We start from the raw sequence: 17,367 nt of genomic DNA, 5'->3' as shown, positions 1-17,367 counted from the left end.
CTGTGTGTGTGTGTGTGTGTGTGTGTGTGTGTGTGTGTATGTGTGTGAGTAGATTTATTTTAAAGAATCTGGTGATTATGGAGGCTGGAAAGTTCTAAATCTGCAGAGTGGGCTGGCAGGCTGGAGACCCAGAAAATTTCATGTTGCAGTTCAAGCCCCAAGATCATCTGTTGGCAGAGTTATGTTCAGATCTTGTATCGTGAGATAATGCTGACTTACAGTCTAAAAAGTGATCTTATTTACTCAAAATACACTAATTTAAATTTCAATTTCAGCCCAAAACATCCTCAAATAAACATCTAGAAAGTATTTGACAACATATCTGGGCACTGTAGTCCAGCTGAGTTGACACAAAATTAAATATTACAATAAATATGAAGAATTTTTGCCTTTCTTCCCTAATGCAGTGCAACTCAAATAGTAATGTGCATGGGATCATGTGGGATATTTTGTATATAGTTGGGATCCCAGAAACCTGTAGTTAGTATTGCAATTCAAAAACCTCTCATAATGGACATGAATTAATGATTTTAGCAGTCTCAAGAGGGTAGGAGATTCAGATACAGGCGGTCATGCACCTTTCTTTGAGAAGCACTATTAGTGATTTTCTTCTGACATTTAGTGTTCAATTAATGTTTTATGAAATTGTGGAAATTTCAAGCACCTGCAATTGTTCATCATGGTCATGTTTAACGGTCTGAAAATAACATATCATGTCTATAATATGCTTTAAATCCATTCATTTCTTTTAACTTTTTAAATTACTAATTTACTAGGCTTATTATGCTTGCATTTTTTACTGCTGTGAGTAATGACTTGTTAAAATGTAAACTCTAAATATCATCCCCTGTAGATATTTTTTTAGTTGCTTTATTTATTTATTTGAGATGGAGTCTCGCTGTGTCACCCAGTCTGGAGTGCAGTGGCCCGATCTCGGCTCACTGCAACCTCTGCCTCCTGGGTTCAAGAGATGCTCCTGCCTCAGCCTCCTGCATAGCTGGGATTACAGGCACATGCCACCACACCCAGCTAATTTTTCTATTTTTAGTAGAGATGGGATTTCACCATGTTGGTCAGGCTGGTCTTAAACTCCTGACCCCTTGATCCACCCTCCTCCTCGGCCTCCCATAGTGCTGGGATTACAGGCATGAGCCATCACGCCAGCCACTAGTTGCCTTATTTATTTAATGTTCACTTATCATCAATGAATTAGCTTAACGATGATATCAGAAGACTAGCAATCTGCTCCCTGGAAAATGTATAGGTTTTAGAAAGTGTATAAATACAATTGTCTACTCAATTTATTTATTTTTCTTTATTTTCAAATTTTAAGTTCAGGTGTACATGTGCAGGATGTGCAGGTTTGCTACATAGGTAAATGTATGTCACAGTGGTTTACTGCACAGATCATCCCATCACCCAAGTATTAAGCCCAGCACCCATTAGCTATTCTTCCTGATGGTCTCCCTCCCCCAGTCTCCTGCAGTTACCCGGTGTGTGTTTTTCCCCTCCCCTCATATATCCATGTGTTCTCATCAGTCAGCTCCCACTTATAAGTGTGTCTACTCAATTTCAATTTAAAATTAGAAACAAAAATACAATGCCTACACATGAGATATACATACTAATTTAACAAAATACCTAGCAGTTTGGATTTTCATACAATTAAGATAGTAATCTTTACCAATCCATGGATATTTAGAAAATAAACTTTGTGACTCTTATCTTCTAGCAAAGGTTAGTTTTAGGATTTAGATCAAATTTGCATTCTCCACATTGTGGGGTGTAAAGTGGAATGACAGTGTCACCCCTGCCTTCAGCTTAGTAACTTCCTTGCCAACACTTTCTACAATTCCAAGCACCTTCATGTCCCAAGATCACTGGAAAACAACCCTTAGGATCAGCTCCACTCACGGTATAGGTGTCGGTGTGGCAAACCACAGTGGCAATGATCGTGATTCGAACTTCATGAGACTTTGGGGGTGCCACCTCTATCTCCTCTATGGAGAGAGGCTTTCCAGTCTCCCAGGCAACTGCAGGCTTGTGCTTGATAACCTGGTTCACCATGTCCACGGATTCTGGTCAATGTGGGGGTCCCAATTTCATTTCTAATAGAGCTTATTTGATTTTTCTCTTGTTCTTGGTAAATCTCACTAATAGTCTATAAATTTTGCTTATCTTTTCAAAGAACCAGCTTTTTGTTTCATTTATCTTTGACACTTTTTTGTTTCAATTTAATTTAATTCTGTTCTGATTTTTGTTATTTCCATTCTTCTGCCTGCTTTGGCTTTAGTGTATTCTTATTTCTCCAGTTCCTTGAGGTACAATATTAGGCTGTCTTTTTGCACTCTTTTAGATGTTTTGATGTAGGCATTTAACTCTATGAACTTTCCTCTTACCACTTTTGCTGTATCCCAGAGGTTTAATAAGTTTTGTCACTATTTTCATTCATTTCAAAAGTTTTTAGAATTTCCATCTTGACTTTACTGTTAGCCCAAAAATCATTCAAAAGCAGATTATTTAATTTTCATGTATTTGCATAGTTTCGAGGCTTCCTTTTGGAGTTCATTTTCAATTTTAATTCCACTGTGGTCTTGTTAGCACTAGGGAATGTATCCAAGTCACACAGTACAAAAGTGTGTTAGCAGTGGCAATTCTGTATGGGTCTACATAACCTCGATTCTTCCCTCCTCAGAAGATAGTATTTGACTGAGGACTATAAGGCAGAGGGAGAGACAGAAGCAGGTTTTAGAGAAGGAATGAAAGTTTATTAAAAAGTTTTAGATCAGGAACAAAAGGAAATAAAGCACATACGGAAGAGGGCCAAGCAGGTGACTTGAGGGATTCAAGTGCACAGTTTGGCCTTTGACTTGGGGTTTTATACATTGTTGTGATTCTGGGGTCTAGCATACTTTCTCTCCTGATTCTTCCCTTGGGTTGGGCTGTTCACATGTGCAGTGGCTTGCTAACACTTTGGGAGGGGCTGCATGTAGAATGTGTTTACTGAAGTTCTATGCATTCTCACTCAAAGTGTTCTTCCCTTACCAGTCAAGGGTTCCTTAAAGAGGTCATATACCAGTTAAACTCCACCAATTTGGCTCTTACTTTGCATGCTTGAGCCCACTCAGCCAACTCTGATCTTATTGGGAAGCTGGTGCTCATCAGTTTCAAGTTTTCTGTCTATTAGGAGACTACTTTTTTCTGGCCTTGGCTGTAACCAATTGTCATTTTAGAGAGATAGCTTAACAACCCCATGACCATCACCTGAGGGTCATGTAACATTCCTGTTGGGGATGGGACCCTCTCCTTCCCTGCTCATGCCTGAGTAACTACCAACTGTAACATAACAGTCTGAGAAGATACTTGATATAATTTCAATTTTCTTAAATTTATTCAGGTGAGACTCATTGCCTATTATATGATCTATCTTGGAAAATGTTCCATGTGCTGATGAAAATAATGTTTATTCTGCAGTTGTTGGGAAGAATGTTCTATAAAAAATTGTTAGGTCTATTTGTTTTAAGGTATAGTTTAAGTCCATTGTTTCTTTGCTGAATTTCTCTCTTAATAATCTGCCTTGTGCTGTCAGTGGAGTATTGAAGTCCCCCTCACTATTGTTGTGTTGCCATCTATTCAATTTTGTACATCTTGTAGCAATTGTTTTCTAAATCTGGGAACTCCAATGTTAGGTGCATATAAATTTAGGATTATAATATCTTCCTATTGAACTAATCATTTTATCATTGTATAATATCCTTCTTTGTCTTTTTGTCCTGTTGTTGCTTTAAAGTCTGTTTTGTGTGATGTGAGAATAGCTGCTCCGGTTCACTGTTGGTTTCCATTTGCGTGGAATATCTTTTTCCACATCTTTACTTCAAGTTTCTATGAATCCTTAATGTGTTAGATGAATCTCTTGATGACAACAGATATTTGACTGGTGTTTTTTTTTAATTCACTCTGCCATTCTGTATCTTTTAAGTGGAGCATTTAGGGCATTTACATGGCAAAACAGGGCTCTATAACTCTCCCACAAAATCACACTAGCTCCACAGCAATAGATCCAAACAAAGATAAAAATCTCTGAAGTGCCATATAAAGAATTAGGAAGGTTGATTATTAACCTACTCAAGAAGATACAAGAGAAAGTTGAAAACAAATTAAAGAAATTTAAAAAACAATCTAGGATATGAATTAAAAATTTTGTAGAGAGATAGCTATCATAAAGAAAGAACAACCACAACTTCTGGAAATGAAAGATACACCTAGAAAAATGCAAAATGCAGTGGAAAGTTTCAACAATAGACTAGAACAAGTAGAAGAAAGCGTGTCAGAGCTCAATTTCCCCTACTGGAAATTTATTGCCTTCCCTACTACTGGAGGTTTGTGTGAGGCTCAACCTACCCTACTGGAGAGTTCTCACCTTTCCCTTCCTAGAGGCTCAACCCCCCCGGTGGAGGTTTCTTGCACTCTTCTTCTTTCGCTTCATCCTTCTCTGGCCGTTTCCCTCTCAGGTGCTGGGTCCCTCTTAGCATTGGTTGGTCAGTATAAACCCCTGACCCAGACTCCTTTAGAGAAGCACTGCCCTAAGCCGTATGAAGGGACCATGGAACCACAGATACAGACTCAACACTTGCTTTTCACTCAATTGTGCATCTCATTCATGTGCTTTCAACCTTCAAGGTATCCCAACCACCAAGGAAGTACTTTGTCACTCTTGCGACGTTTCTTACCTTGGTCTGTGAACAGAGTTACCTGGTCACTGCAGTATGTGAGCCTTCTTTCCCCAACTTGTTGGTCTGTTTCTTTCCTCATTGCTGAGAGTCCAGATTTATTTGTCATACCGCTGGCTCCCGATTCTTCACCCTGATGCCACTGCAATAAGGCAGTGCAGTAAGTCTCCTCATGAGAGGTTACCAGAGGCCCTTTCCCTGTAGGAGAATGGGAGTCCCAGGCAAGCCCCCAAATTGTTGAAAATAAGAGCTCAGAGTTGCAAGGAAAACGAGCACTCAAACAAAAGATTTCTCAGCAAGGCAAATTTCCTTCTGCAGAAGGGTGCCACTCGCACTTCTGGCTGCTATGAAAGCACGCCGAACAAAGGAGGGAAGGGGTTTTTATCCATAAAATGGTTAGTCCCTGCTTCTGTGTCCTGTTCACACTGGCTGGGGCTGGACCACACAATCTAAGCTAATCCCGATTGGCTATTTCAAATACAGCAGGGATGTGGGTTACAGTGGCAGGACGAGTGGTTTGGGCAGGAAGAATAGTTTTGGCAGGAAGGGCAATTGCAGAGTAGGTAACCAAGGGAACAGATGTGCGTTATAGTTTAAGACTGGCAGGAAGGTGGTTTACTATAACTAGGGGCAAGGAGATACAAAGAACGAGGAAGTTAGGCTTTGAAAATAGAGAACAAAGAACAAGGAAGCTGAACAAGCTGACTCTTTGAAGAGGAACTTACTGTACCTAACAACTTCCAAAAATACAGCTTAAAGAATTCCATGTACTTACTCCCCAGTAAAACAAGTATAACTAATAAAAAAATGTTTTTTAAAAAAATTAACAATTTATATCATCTGAAAATTCTTCTAAGGGCATATAGCAAGTGAAGAAACATTTTTTAAAAGAAACTACCAAATCTTGTAGATCTGAACAAGAACAGTTAAAGTCTGCTTCACTTGAGCCATGATGCACTTCTTTATGCTTCCACCTATCCTCTTTTCTCAAACATATTTGCATGAGAGAAGCTCCACTCAAACAAGTAAAATAAAAAAAATTAGGCTCCATCTCCCTTCAGCTCCTAATAAAAGAAAAGAGCATCTCATGAGAATAGGGCAAGTAAGCATCATTTCTCATCCCCCTAGTTCTGAGTTGAAATGTATAATCTGACAACTATTGCTACAAAATTACAGTTTCCTTTTTTAATCAATCCCCCACTTATAGTAAGGAGGCTCTATTCCAAGTGTATCCAAGGACAGTGGAATACTGATTACTCTCACTCCAGCTCATGCATGTGGTGGCAAACAATAACAACTACAATGAAAATAAGGTGGGTGGAAATAGTACATTTGAAGTGAAAGAATTGCCAAAATAGAAGGCAGATCTATGGAGACTATGAATGCTGAAGAATAAGGAAAAATCCATGAAGAAAAATGAGGAGAGTCTTGGAGAAATATAAACAAGTATTAAACATGCAAACATATGCATATTAGGTGATCCAGGAGAGGAAATAAAAAAACACTAGCTGAAAACTTCATATTTAATTAAAAATAAATTAATCTACACACAAGAAGCTCAACAAACTAAAATTTAGAAATGTACAAAGATACCACTCCCACACATATTATAAAAATTGTCAAAATCATAAAAAGAAAAATTTGAAAACCATAACAGAAACATAATTTATCATGTACAAGGAAACTCTAATAATATTAATAGCTACCTTTATATCATGGACAATGAAAGTCATAGTGGACCTACATATCCAAAATGCTGAAAAATAAATGTAAGCCAAAAATCTTATATTCAGCAAAAGTATTTCTCAAAATTAATAAAATAAAAATGCCTCCAGAGAAATGAATTCTGAGAGAATTCATAACTAGCAGATGTGTCTTACCTGAAGTACTAAAGGTAATTCTTCATGGTTAAAGCAAGTGCCTACAGGCTGCAACTGAAAACAAACAGACAAAAATCAAGACCACCAGTAGAGGTAATTATGACATTCTAAAATACAGCAGGGATGCTTATCTATTCTCCTTTTTCTCATAACTAATGTAAAGAGCATTGTACAAACAACATATATTTATGATTGTATTGTTAGAATGACAGCATATAAAAATGAAATTAATTGATAATAAAAACACAAAGTAGGTAGGTAAGAACAAAGCTGTACTGGAATAATGACATGACACAGATAGTAATGAATCTACAAAAACAAATTAAGAGGACAATAATTGGTAAATAAGAAGGTTAACAAATGCTGTAAATATATATTTTCTTTTATTTCTTCTCTCAGCCTCTTTCAAATAGATATAATTCCATAAAGTTATAATATTACATTGTTAAATTTTTAACATATGTACATTTAATGTATACAACAATAATACCCCCCAAAAAAGTAGCAATAGAGACATATAAGGATAATAATTCTGTTTCAACAGAATTAATTTTATATAAGTACATGTGATAAGATGTATTTAGAAGCCCTGGCAGGAACACTAAGAAAATGACAAAAAATACAATAAAAAATTAAAGATATTAAAGGAGTTAAAGTTCATTCAAGAAAATATTCACTTAATGCAAGAAAGCAATAAAGGAGGAACATAGAAAAAAAGAATATGAGTCATATAAAAACAGAAATGGCAGAGGAATTTGCACACCACATGAATAATATTAATTTTGAAAGAATTACAAATCTAATTAAGAGGAAGAGATTGCCAGAGTTGATTAAAAAGATTTAATTATATACTATCTACAGCTGACACGTTTTAATTTCAGATGCAAAGATACAAATACATTGAAAGTTAAAGAATGGTAAAATTTGTGTCATAAGAACATAAATATTTCTCCATAAGAAATACGGAGTGACTATGGTAATATTAGGCACTGTACACTATAAGACATAAATGACATAACTAGACATAAAGACAATTTATAATGATAAAAGCCAATCCATCACAAGCATATAAGAATCATAAAAATATATACAAATACAACAGTGTTCCAAAATGCATGAAACAGAAACTAGAAGAATTGAAGAAAGAAATGGAAAATTCAACAACAATACGAAACCTTAAATACTCCCTTTTTAATAACAGATATAACAATTAGGCAGGCAATTGACAAGGAAATAAAGATGAGTTCATGTCCTTTGTAGGGACATGATGAAATTGGAAATCATCATTCTCAGTAAACTATCGCAAGAACAAAAAAACCAAACACCACATATTCTCACTCATAGGTGGGAACTGAACAATGAGGACACAAGGACAAAGGAAGGGGAACATCACACTCTGGGGACTGTTGTGGGTGGGGGGAGGGGGGAGGGATATCACTGGGAGATATACCTAATGCTAGATGATGAGTTAGTGGGTGCAGCACACCAGAATGGCACATGTATATATATATATATGTAACTAACCTGCACATTGCGCACATGTACCCTAAAACCTAAAGTATAATAATAATAAATAAATAAATAAATAAAAAGACTTGAACAATACTATAAATCAACCTCACCTAACAAACTTCTATAGAACACATACTCAATAACAGCAGAATACATAATCTTCTCAAATGCACATGATACATTCTCCACCCTAGACAAAACACATATCTAAATGTGTTTAAAACATATCTAACATATCTATCAAAACACATATCTAAATGTATTTAAAAGGGCCAAAATCATGTAGAGTATGTTCTTCAATGACAACAAAATGTAATTACAAATGAACAGAAGAAAACTGGTAAAATCACAAATATGTGGAAATTGAAGAATGCACTTCTAAAAACCAATGAATTCAAGGAAAAGTCAAAAGAGAAACTAGAAAGTTTCTTTGAAATAAATCAAACTAGATAAATGTACTTTGAGATAAATGAAAGTAAGGGCACAACATGCCCAAATTTATGGACTACAATAAAAGTAGTGTTTACAGCGTTAATTTATGGCTGTAAATATCTACACTAAAAAAGAAGAGCAAACTCAAATCAATATTCCAACTTATGGCACCATTTGAAGACAAACAGACTGTAGCCAAAGCACATAGAAGCAGGGGAATAACAGTGTGAAAATTAATAAAATAAAGAATAAACAAGCAATCAAATAAATGAATCAAAAGTTTTGTTCTTTGAAAAAAATCAACAAAATTGGCAAATCTATAGCTATACTGACCCAGAAAAAAGGCAAAATCAAATCATTAAATTTAGAAATGAAATTACTAATAAACTTAAAAAATTGAAAATTATTATAAGGGAATTCTATAAACAATTATATGCTAACAAATTAGATAACATAGATGAAATGACCATATTCCTAAAATGCATGAACTAACAAGAATAAATTAAAAAGTATGTGTATATTTTATATGCAAAATTCATTGCATTTGCAATTTACAAACTTCCCAAAAGAGAAATCCAAGGTTCGGGTGGCTTCACTGGTGAATTCCACAGAACATTTAAATAACTAATTTCATATCTTTACAAACATTCCAAAGTATAGAAGGAAAGGGAAAACTTCCCAATTCACTTAAAGAAGCCAATATTAACCTGATAACAAAATTGGACAAAGTCATCACAAGCAAAGAAAACTACGGACCAATATTTGTTAGGAATATTGTTGCTAAAATTCTCAACGCAATATTAGTGGTGAATGATTAGTGACTGCTAATGGAATTTGTGTGTGTGAATAAAAATGTTTTAAAATTTATTGTAGTGATGGTTTCCCAACTCTATGATTGCACTAAAAACTATTGACTATTCACTTTAAACAGCTACATTCTATAATGCATTTTTGAATACATTATGTTTGAATTTTTGAATTTTTCTCCAATAAATCTGCTTTAAAATTATTTCAAAAATACAAAAAGAGGAGGTTTTATTGGTATCATAGTAGACAGAGCAGTAGAATAAACCAGTGAGTACAGACCTGCACAAAAAAAGATACGTAATTTATGACACAGTTGAAACTACAAACTTTTAGGATACTAGACTATTTGATGTCATAATAAAATAAACTTAAATTTTCCCCTACAGTATAAACAATCAATTCAGTATATATATATATATATACACACATATATATACACATATATATGTGTGTATATATATACACACACATATATGTGTATATATATACATACATATATATGTGTATATATGTTGTTACAGACTGAATATTGTGTATCCCCAAAAATTCAATATTAAAATCGAATCCTCAATATGATCCTCTTTGGAGTTGGATCCTTTGGGTGGTAATTAGGCCATAAGGGTGGACCCTTAATGAATGCAATTAGTGCCCTTAAAAAAAGAGGCCAGAGCTCTAGCTTGTCATCCTTCTGTGATGTGAGGATTAAAAAAAAACAAAGAAAGAAAAAGAAAAAAAGTGAGCTGGCTGCAACCTGACAGAGGGCCCTCGCCAGAACTCAATTATGCTGGGGCACTGATCTTGGGCTTTCAACTTCCAGAACTGTGAAAAATAAATGTTTATTATAAAAGCCACCCAGTCTATGATAATTTGTTATAACACCCTTTACTGTGATAGAAATAAACATGGAAATTACAATAAGACCTCTACAAGATAGCAGAAGAGAATATATTTAAACTTTGAAATAGGAAATTTTTTTAAATTTAATTTTATTTATTTATTTATTTATTTTTGAGACAGAGTCTTGCTCTGTTTCCCAGGCTGGAGTGCAGTGGCACGATTTTGGCTCACTGCAAGGTCTGCCTCGTGGGTTCACGCCATTCTCCTGCCTCAGCCTCCCGAGTAGCTGGGACTACAGGTGCTCGCCACCACGCCCGACTAATTTTTTTGTATTTTTAGTAGAGACGGGGTTTCACCATGTTAGCCAGGATGGTCTCAATCTCCTGACATCATGATCCACCTGCCTCGGCCTCCCAAAGTGCTGGGATTACAGGCATGAGCCACCACGCCTGGCCTGAAATAGGAAAATTTTAAAGGACATAAAGTTAATGGGCAAGAAACAGAGTTGGAAAAGCTACTCTAACAATTATTTCCAATAAAGGATTCACATGTACACAGTAACAGTTACTAATATAAACTAACTAAATAATAGAGTATTCACTACAATGATAGTCATAAACGTTGAGGTCTTGTGGACAAAGACTTATGGACAGGTGCAAAACACAAATCCTCTTTTGCAACCCAGAACTTATTGTTCAGTATGAGTTTTGATACATGTAAGAAGGGATATTATGATACCTGAGACAGTTAACTAATGGGAGTATTGATAGCCATAAAGATTGGTTCCAGGCCAGGCACAGTGGCTCAAGCCTGCAATCCCCACACCAAAGTGGGAGTATTGCTTAAAACCAGGAGTTCAAGACCAGCCTGGGCAAGATAGTAACAAACACCTCATCTCCACAAAAATTTTAAAATTAGCTGGGTATTGGGGCATGTGCCTGTAGTTGCAGCTACTCAGGAAGCTGAGGCTGAGGCAAAAGGATTGAGCACAGGAGTTGGAGGCTGCACTGAGCATTGATGGTACCACTGTACTCCAGCCTAGGTAACAAAGACAGACCCTGACTCTTAATAAAAAAAATATTGATTCTAGGATTGTAGAATAGATAGTTAAACAGCATGGGACATGAGGGAAATCCTCAGCAGTATTAATTTTTCATTCCATTTCCATGTTGACCATACATACGATGGCTTTTTGTTTAAAGGCTTTTATCTTGAGAACATGATGTCTGGAGTTAAAGGGATTGGCATATTCCACACATCTGTACTATTCTTGAGTGTGATCGTTTAGGAATGAATATGATTTGAATTCATACATGTTAAGAGAGGGTGTCAAATTGAGAACCAGGCAGATCCACCACCTAAAGTAAAAAGGACCCTAAAGTAAATTGGTTGAAGAAATTAGATCCCAAAGATTCTTGCTGAATTTTGAAGTCTTCATCAGCATATCCATATCAAAAGGAGATGACAGAAACCAAAATAAAAGGATTATGGGCTGAAAAGGACAACTGGATTAAAATAAGCATGATTTCATTAAAAAATGGCTAACGAAGATAAATCTTTTGACTACAGCTCTTTAGAGGATCTAAAGTGACCTTAACGGACAGTGGAAGAAATCACAACATGGAATTCCTTGAATAAAAATTTATTGACTTTAAATGGTTTTGTCTAATGTTACTTATACACAATTAAAAACAACCTCTCTACACTGAAAAAACAAACAAACAAACAAAACAAAACTTTGAGGTAACATTTCCCAAATCAGCCAGGCCAAATGTTCACTAAACAAAATATTTCAAACATCTTATAATTATGAAAACACAAATACAAATTAAGATCATTATAAGATAACAATTCATAAATATCAGAATATCTGAAATAAAACAATACAGATGGCAATACTAATTTTTGTGAAAATATAAAACCACAAAACTACTTTACACTGTATGGAGTGTATACATTGATGCAGCCACTTCAAAAAACTGTTTGGCATTCATTAAAGCTAAACATACCAATAACCTATGACTCAGAAATTTCACTTCTGATTTACACCAAATATATATACAAGATTATTTACATTGCCATATAAAAGTTGAAAATTAGAAACAATACAATTTCTCATCAACAGTGATATACATACATAAATTATAACAATATGCATTAATCTAGCAATCATATTGACTGTAAATTATCCAAACACAAAGTGATACAGTTTGGTTCCATGTGTTTAAAATTTATAAATTATTTGGTGTTTATGTGAGGAAGGGGAGAAATATTTAGGAAGGGATGATGGAGAAACCTCAAAATTGCTAGTAATGCTCTGTCTCTTGACCTTACTCATTACTAACCATTACTTAGTAATGATTACCTGAATATATTCACTTTTTTTTCTTTTTACCGTTTGTTAAGCTATAGGTAAGATTTTTGCAGATTTTCTCCATGTGTTATAATTCAATAAATATATCATTTTACCTTTTGCTAAAAACCCCTCTCAAGAGATGCAAAATTATATGCAAAGACCTTACCTGGGAAAACAATATCATATACAGTTGAATCACCATCTCTGTAAAATAATCTCCTCCATACTCACTCTGTTACAGTGACACTGAACTTCTTGTGTTTTTTACACATACGAAGAACATGTAATTTCTTGTCCAATGAGGGTGCCTGCAGTTTTTTGTTAAATGATATTTATTAAATTTATACTGAGACCACAGCAATAAACTAAAACTATTTTGGGAAAACTATAATGAATGGTAAGTCTACATGTACACCCTAAGTGAGTTTCTGCATTAGGAGCAATAATATCAACCTGTCATGCTCTTTTTGCAGACCCTCTCATGGCTCAGTTCCTGCTGTACTTGAGCTTACTGTTTGTTATGATTTGAATTGTGGCTACCCCCCAAATTTCTAGCCCCGAGTATCTCAGAATATAACCTTATACGAAATACGGTCATTGTAGGTATAATTAGTTAAGATGCAGTCATAATGGAGCAGGGTGGGCTCTTGATTGAATATGACTGGTTTCCTTATACAAAGATATTGTGAGGAGACAGGAGGGGAACACTATGAGAGCAGATAGAGACACAAACAGAGAACACGATGTGACAACAAAGTAAAAGACTGAAGTGGTGTATCATCTTCCAACCAAGAATTGACATCCCAAACCAGCAAGCTGGCAAGAGGCAAAAGATCATTCCACCCAGAGTTTCAAAGGGAGTACCACCATGCTGAAACCTCTGTTTTTAATTTCTAGCTTCTGGGACTGGGAGATGATGAATTTCTGTTTATTTAAACAACTTAGTTGTCGTAATTTGTTATGGCAGGGCTGGGGAATTAATATACTGTTAGTGGGCCATCTAATCAGAGAGGCATCCCTTAGTCAATCTAACAAACATAGATCCCCCACATCATACCCTGTCTCTTGAAATCCCTTTACACTCTCCAATTTTTCCCACATCTATCTCTAAGTGATCTTCTGTAGATTAGCTATTTCACTCTCTTGTCTCTCCACACGGTATAAGCTAAAGGGAAGCAACTTTGTAGTCAGAGGGAGTTCACTCCCTGTTTCATCCCCTTGGATAAAGTCATATTTGGTATAGAGTGGAGAGTTGATAAGTATTTGATGTATCAGTAAATTCATGAGTAAATGTATGATTTTATTGTGAATTTAAAAGTATTTTGTGATCTAATATATAGTCAATTAGAACAAATTAATTTTTTATGTGTTCTCAAAATAATTTTGTTTTGCTATTTTGTATGCAACATTAAATGTCATTAAGAAAAATTATCCTCTCTAAGACAACTGATGTATTTTTTAAAATTTCCACTCTGCTTTCTGTTGTAGAGTATTGATCTATATGACAGAAACAAATAGGACAAAGATAGATGTTGATTTCAGCCACTGAGAGAATGTCAGAAGGTAAGAGAAATGGAGCAAAATGGAATTTCACTCTAGCTTTTTTCCAGCAAGTCTTTAAGAGGTGCTCTGTTCTTAGGCCAAAAGACATCATTTTATAGATTTATAGATTTAGTTCATTTATAGATTTAATTCTACTCCTATAAAACTACCAATGGTATTCTTCACATAATTAGAAAAAAATCTATCTAAAATTTACATGGAGTCCTATTTTAAAAAATATTTCCTTCACACTATCCTACCTTGAGTTTGCAAATGTTTTCTGATAAATGTTGTTTGATTTATATATTAAGGCAGGGTTTCAGTTTCGCCAGCTGTTATTTGATGAGTTTTAAATTTACTTTCAACTGTAAGATTTCATTTATTATGAGAAAGAATTTATGTATGGGTATATGAAATTATATGAATATTGATCCTGCTTTTTAAAATAACTTTTAAAATTCCAGGTGTGTTTTTAAGAATATAAGCAAGAAAAACTGACTCATTTACTATAAGAAAAAAATAAATAAATATCTCATATTGTAAATACAGTGAGTCAAATGATAGTAACATTCATTTGGTAAATGTGCAGCAAATTCAATATTTAATATTTGACTCATTCCACAAAATGATAATTTTAGTTAAAATGCATAAATATAAATAATTTTAAATCTGACATAATGACTAATATTTTTTTAACATTGAATAAACTGAAAAACTTCAGTATAAGCTGAACAAATTCAAAGCTGTGGCAGCAAAACTTTCACATGGACGAAGAACCTTGTAAGTTCTGCTATGGTGTAAAAAATCAACTGAGAATGGGATTATAACAGGATAGCTAACTCAAGAAGTATGTAGCAGTATTTGTCTTGACTTACAAATTCCTAAGGCATTTGAAGATTTACTTATCACAAGGTCCAAATGAGAAATGATTGCCTTACAGGTTGCTAAACCTATATATGAGTTCAAAAATTAATTGGGTATTGACAAATTAGGGAAAATAAAGCCAGCAAAAATAAACCCACTGCAGATATTATTAAGTCAAGTGTGTGTGTGTGTGTGTGTGTGTGTGTGTGTGTGTGTGTGTGTGTTAGGCTGGGCACAATGGCTCATGCCTGTAATGCCAGCACTTTGGGAGGCCGAGGTGGGTCGATCATTTGAGGTCAGGAGTTCGAGACCAGCCTGGCACACATGGCGAAACCCCGCCTCTACTATACATACAAAATTTAGCCAGGCGTGGTGGCGGGCACCTATAGTCCCAGCTACTCGGAAGGCTGAGGCAGGAGAATCACTTGAACCCAGAAGGTGGAGGTTGCAATGAGCCAAGATCATACCTGTGTACTTCATCTTGGGTGACGGATCCCTAATTATTGATTTTACAATCATTCTAGAATTTAATAAAAATGAAAGCAAACAACAAATATCTTTATGTACCTGGCTTCTTCCTCTCAACATAATGTCTGTAAAATTCATCCATATTATCATGGGTATCACTATTTCTATGTTTCATTTCTTCTTAGTTACATATTATTGGGGGATTATACCAAAATTATTTATTCATTTATCTTTGGATGGACTGTAGGACATGAGTCTGTATATGGTGTTTGGTATTATGATTAAAGTGGCTCCAACCATTCACTTATAAGTGATCTTATGAACACATATATTCATTTTCCTTGGAAAAATACTTAGATGTTTGACTCCTGTGTCATATGATAAGTTTAGGCTTACTTTTTAAAGAGAGGGTCAGCCAGTTTTCCAAAGAGAAAAATAAAAATAAATTTACCTATTGACACTCTGGAATGTGTGAGAGCTCTGTGTTCTACATCCTTATGAACTGTTGCAGTTGATACCCTTTTAACTTTAGCATGCCAGTTAATATAAGTGATATATTCCAAGGATGTTAGTTTGCAGTGTTTTGGTGACCAATAATGTCATTGTTCTCTTCAGGCAAATATTTTCCAGTTACATATTATTTTTGGGACATGTTTATGCAAGTGCTTTACATTACATAGGATTTTTTAATCTCCTTAATTTGTGGGAGGTTTTTGAATATTGCAGATGGAAGTACTGTGTTATATATTTTCTCCTAGACTATGGCTCGTCCATTCATGTTCTTTTATTTTTTTTTGTATCTTCTGAAGAGCAAAAAGTTTTATTTTGATAAGGTACAATTTATCAACATTGCCCTTTTCGGTAATACTTTTTGTATGCTATTTAAGAAACTTTTGCCTATACCAAGATTGCATAGATTTTCTCCTATGTTGTCATGTAGGTGTTTAATATCTGTGGTTTTAAAATTTATTTCTACAATTCATTTTCAATTATTTTTGTGTATCACCATAGGTGAAGATTGAAGTTCATCTTTTCGCACAAATATCTACTTTGTTCCACATTGTTTAAAGGTAAACACTTGTGTGGAAAAATAAACTTCAATCTTCACCTACCTAATTAGGTACACTGCTATCTTTAAGGTATCAAGGTACATTGAATTACTTTGGCACCTCTGTTGAAAGTTAATCAGTGGTGTCTTCGGGGTTGTATTTCTGTATTTATTAATTTATACAATGATTTATTTATGTATCATGTGAGAATTAGATATTATGATAACTGCTGAAGATTTATGGTAAGTTGTGAACTTCGAAAAGGTGAATCCCTCAATTTTGTATGTTCTTTTTCAAACATGATTTTAGAAATGTTAGGCTTTTTGCATTTCCTAAAATATTTTAGTCCAATTTGTCACTTTTTAGAATAAACCTTTTGAAATTTAATTAGGATTGCCTTAATTTACATATTGATTTTTGGAAATTGGAAATTATAATAATATGAAGTCTTTCATTCTGTGAATGTGATACATGTCTCTATTTTATTAGTTTGTATTGTAATACATAAAAATTTTCAGTTTTACTGCCTTAAGGCAATATATGTTTATTACCTCACAGTTTTTATGATTCAGAAACCCTAGCATGACTTCTCTGGGTCTTCTGCTCAGAGTCTTAACTAGGCTGAGATCAAAATGTTGGGCAGATGGTGTTCTCACGTGGAGCTTGGGACTTGTTCAGATCATTCCAGTGGTTGGCAAAATTCAGTCCCTGGCTGTGATTGGATTGAGGCCTTCGGTACTGGGAGGCTTCCCAGATCCACGGGTAGTTTACAGCATGGCTCTTTGCTTTTTTAAGACCAGAAGGAGAGCATCTCTTTCTTTAGAAAGTGTCTAATCTCTCTTTTAAATACTTTACACTGTTTAAGTCAGAAAAACCTAGGAAAGCCAATC

The 17,367-nt window shown here is 34.8% G+C and overlaps 1 long non-coding RNA gene and 1 pseudogene across 1 annotated transcript in view; one reads left to right on the top strand and one right to left on the bottom strand.

Moving 5' to 3' along the window:
- LOC129059352 (uncharacterized) overlaps nt 1-17,367 on the bottom strand; it is a 221,931-nt gene that overhangs the window by 190,339 nt on the left and 14,225 nt on the right. Inside the window, exons 2-3 of the long non-coding RNA XR_008525171.1 lie at nt 6,611-6,664; nt 4,731-4,872 (exon numbers count right to left, since the gene is read on the bottom strand). This is a non-coding gene — a long non-coding RNA (uncharacterized LOC129059352). The remainder of the gene's footprint in view (nt 1-4,730; nt 4,873-6,610; nt 6,665-17,367) is intronic.
- On the top strand, nt 10,823-10,929 carry LOC112133628 (small nucleolar RNA SNORA40; annotated as a pseudogene).

Source organism: Pongo abelii, chromosome 4, assembly GCF_028885655.2.
Source record: "Pongo abelii isolate AG06213 chromosome 4, NHGRI_mPonAbe1-v2.0_pri, whole genome shotgun sequence".
Taxonomy (NCBI): domain Eukaryota; kingdom Metazoa; phylum Chordata; class Mammalia; order Primates; family Hominidae; genus Pongo; species Pongo abelii.
This window is presented reverse-complemented; position numbering and strand designations above follow the sequence as displayed.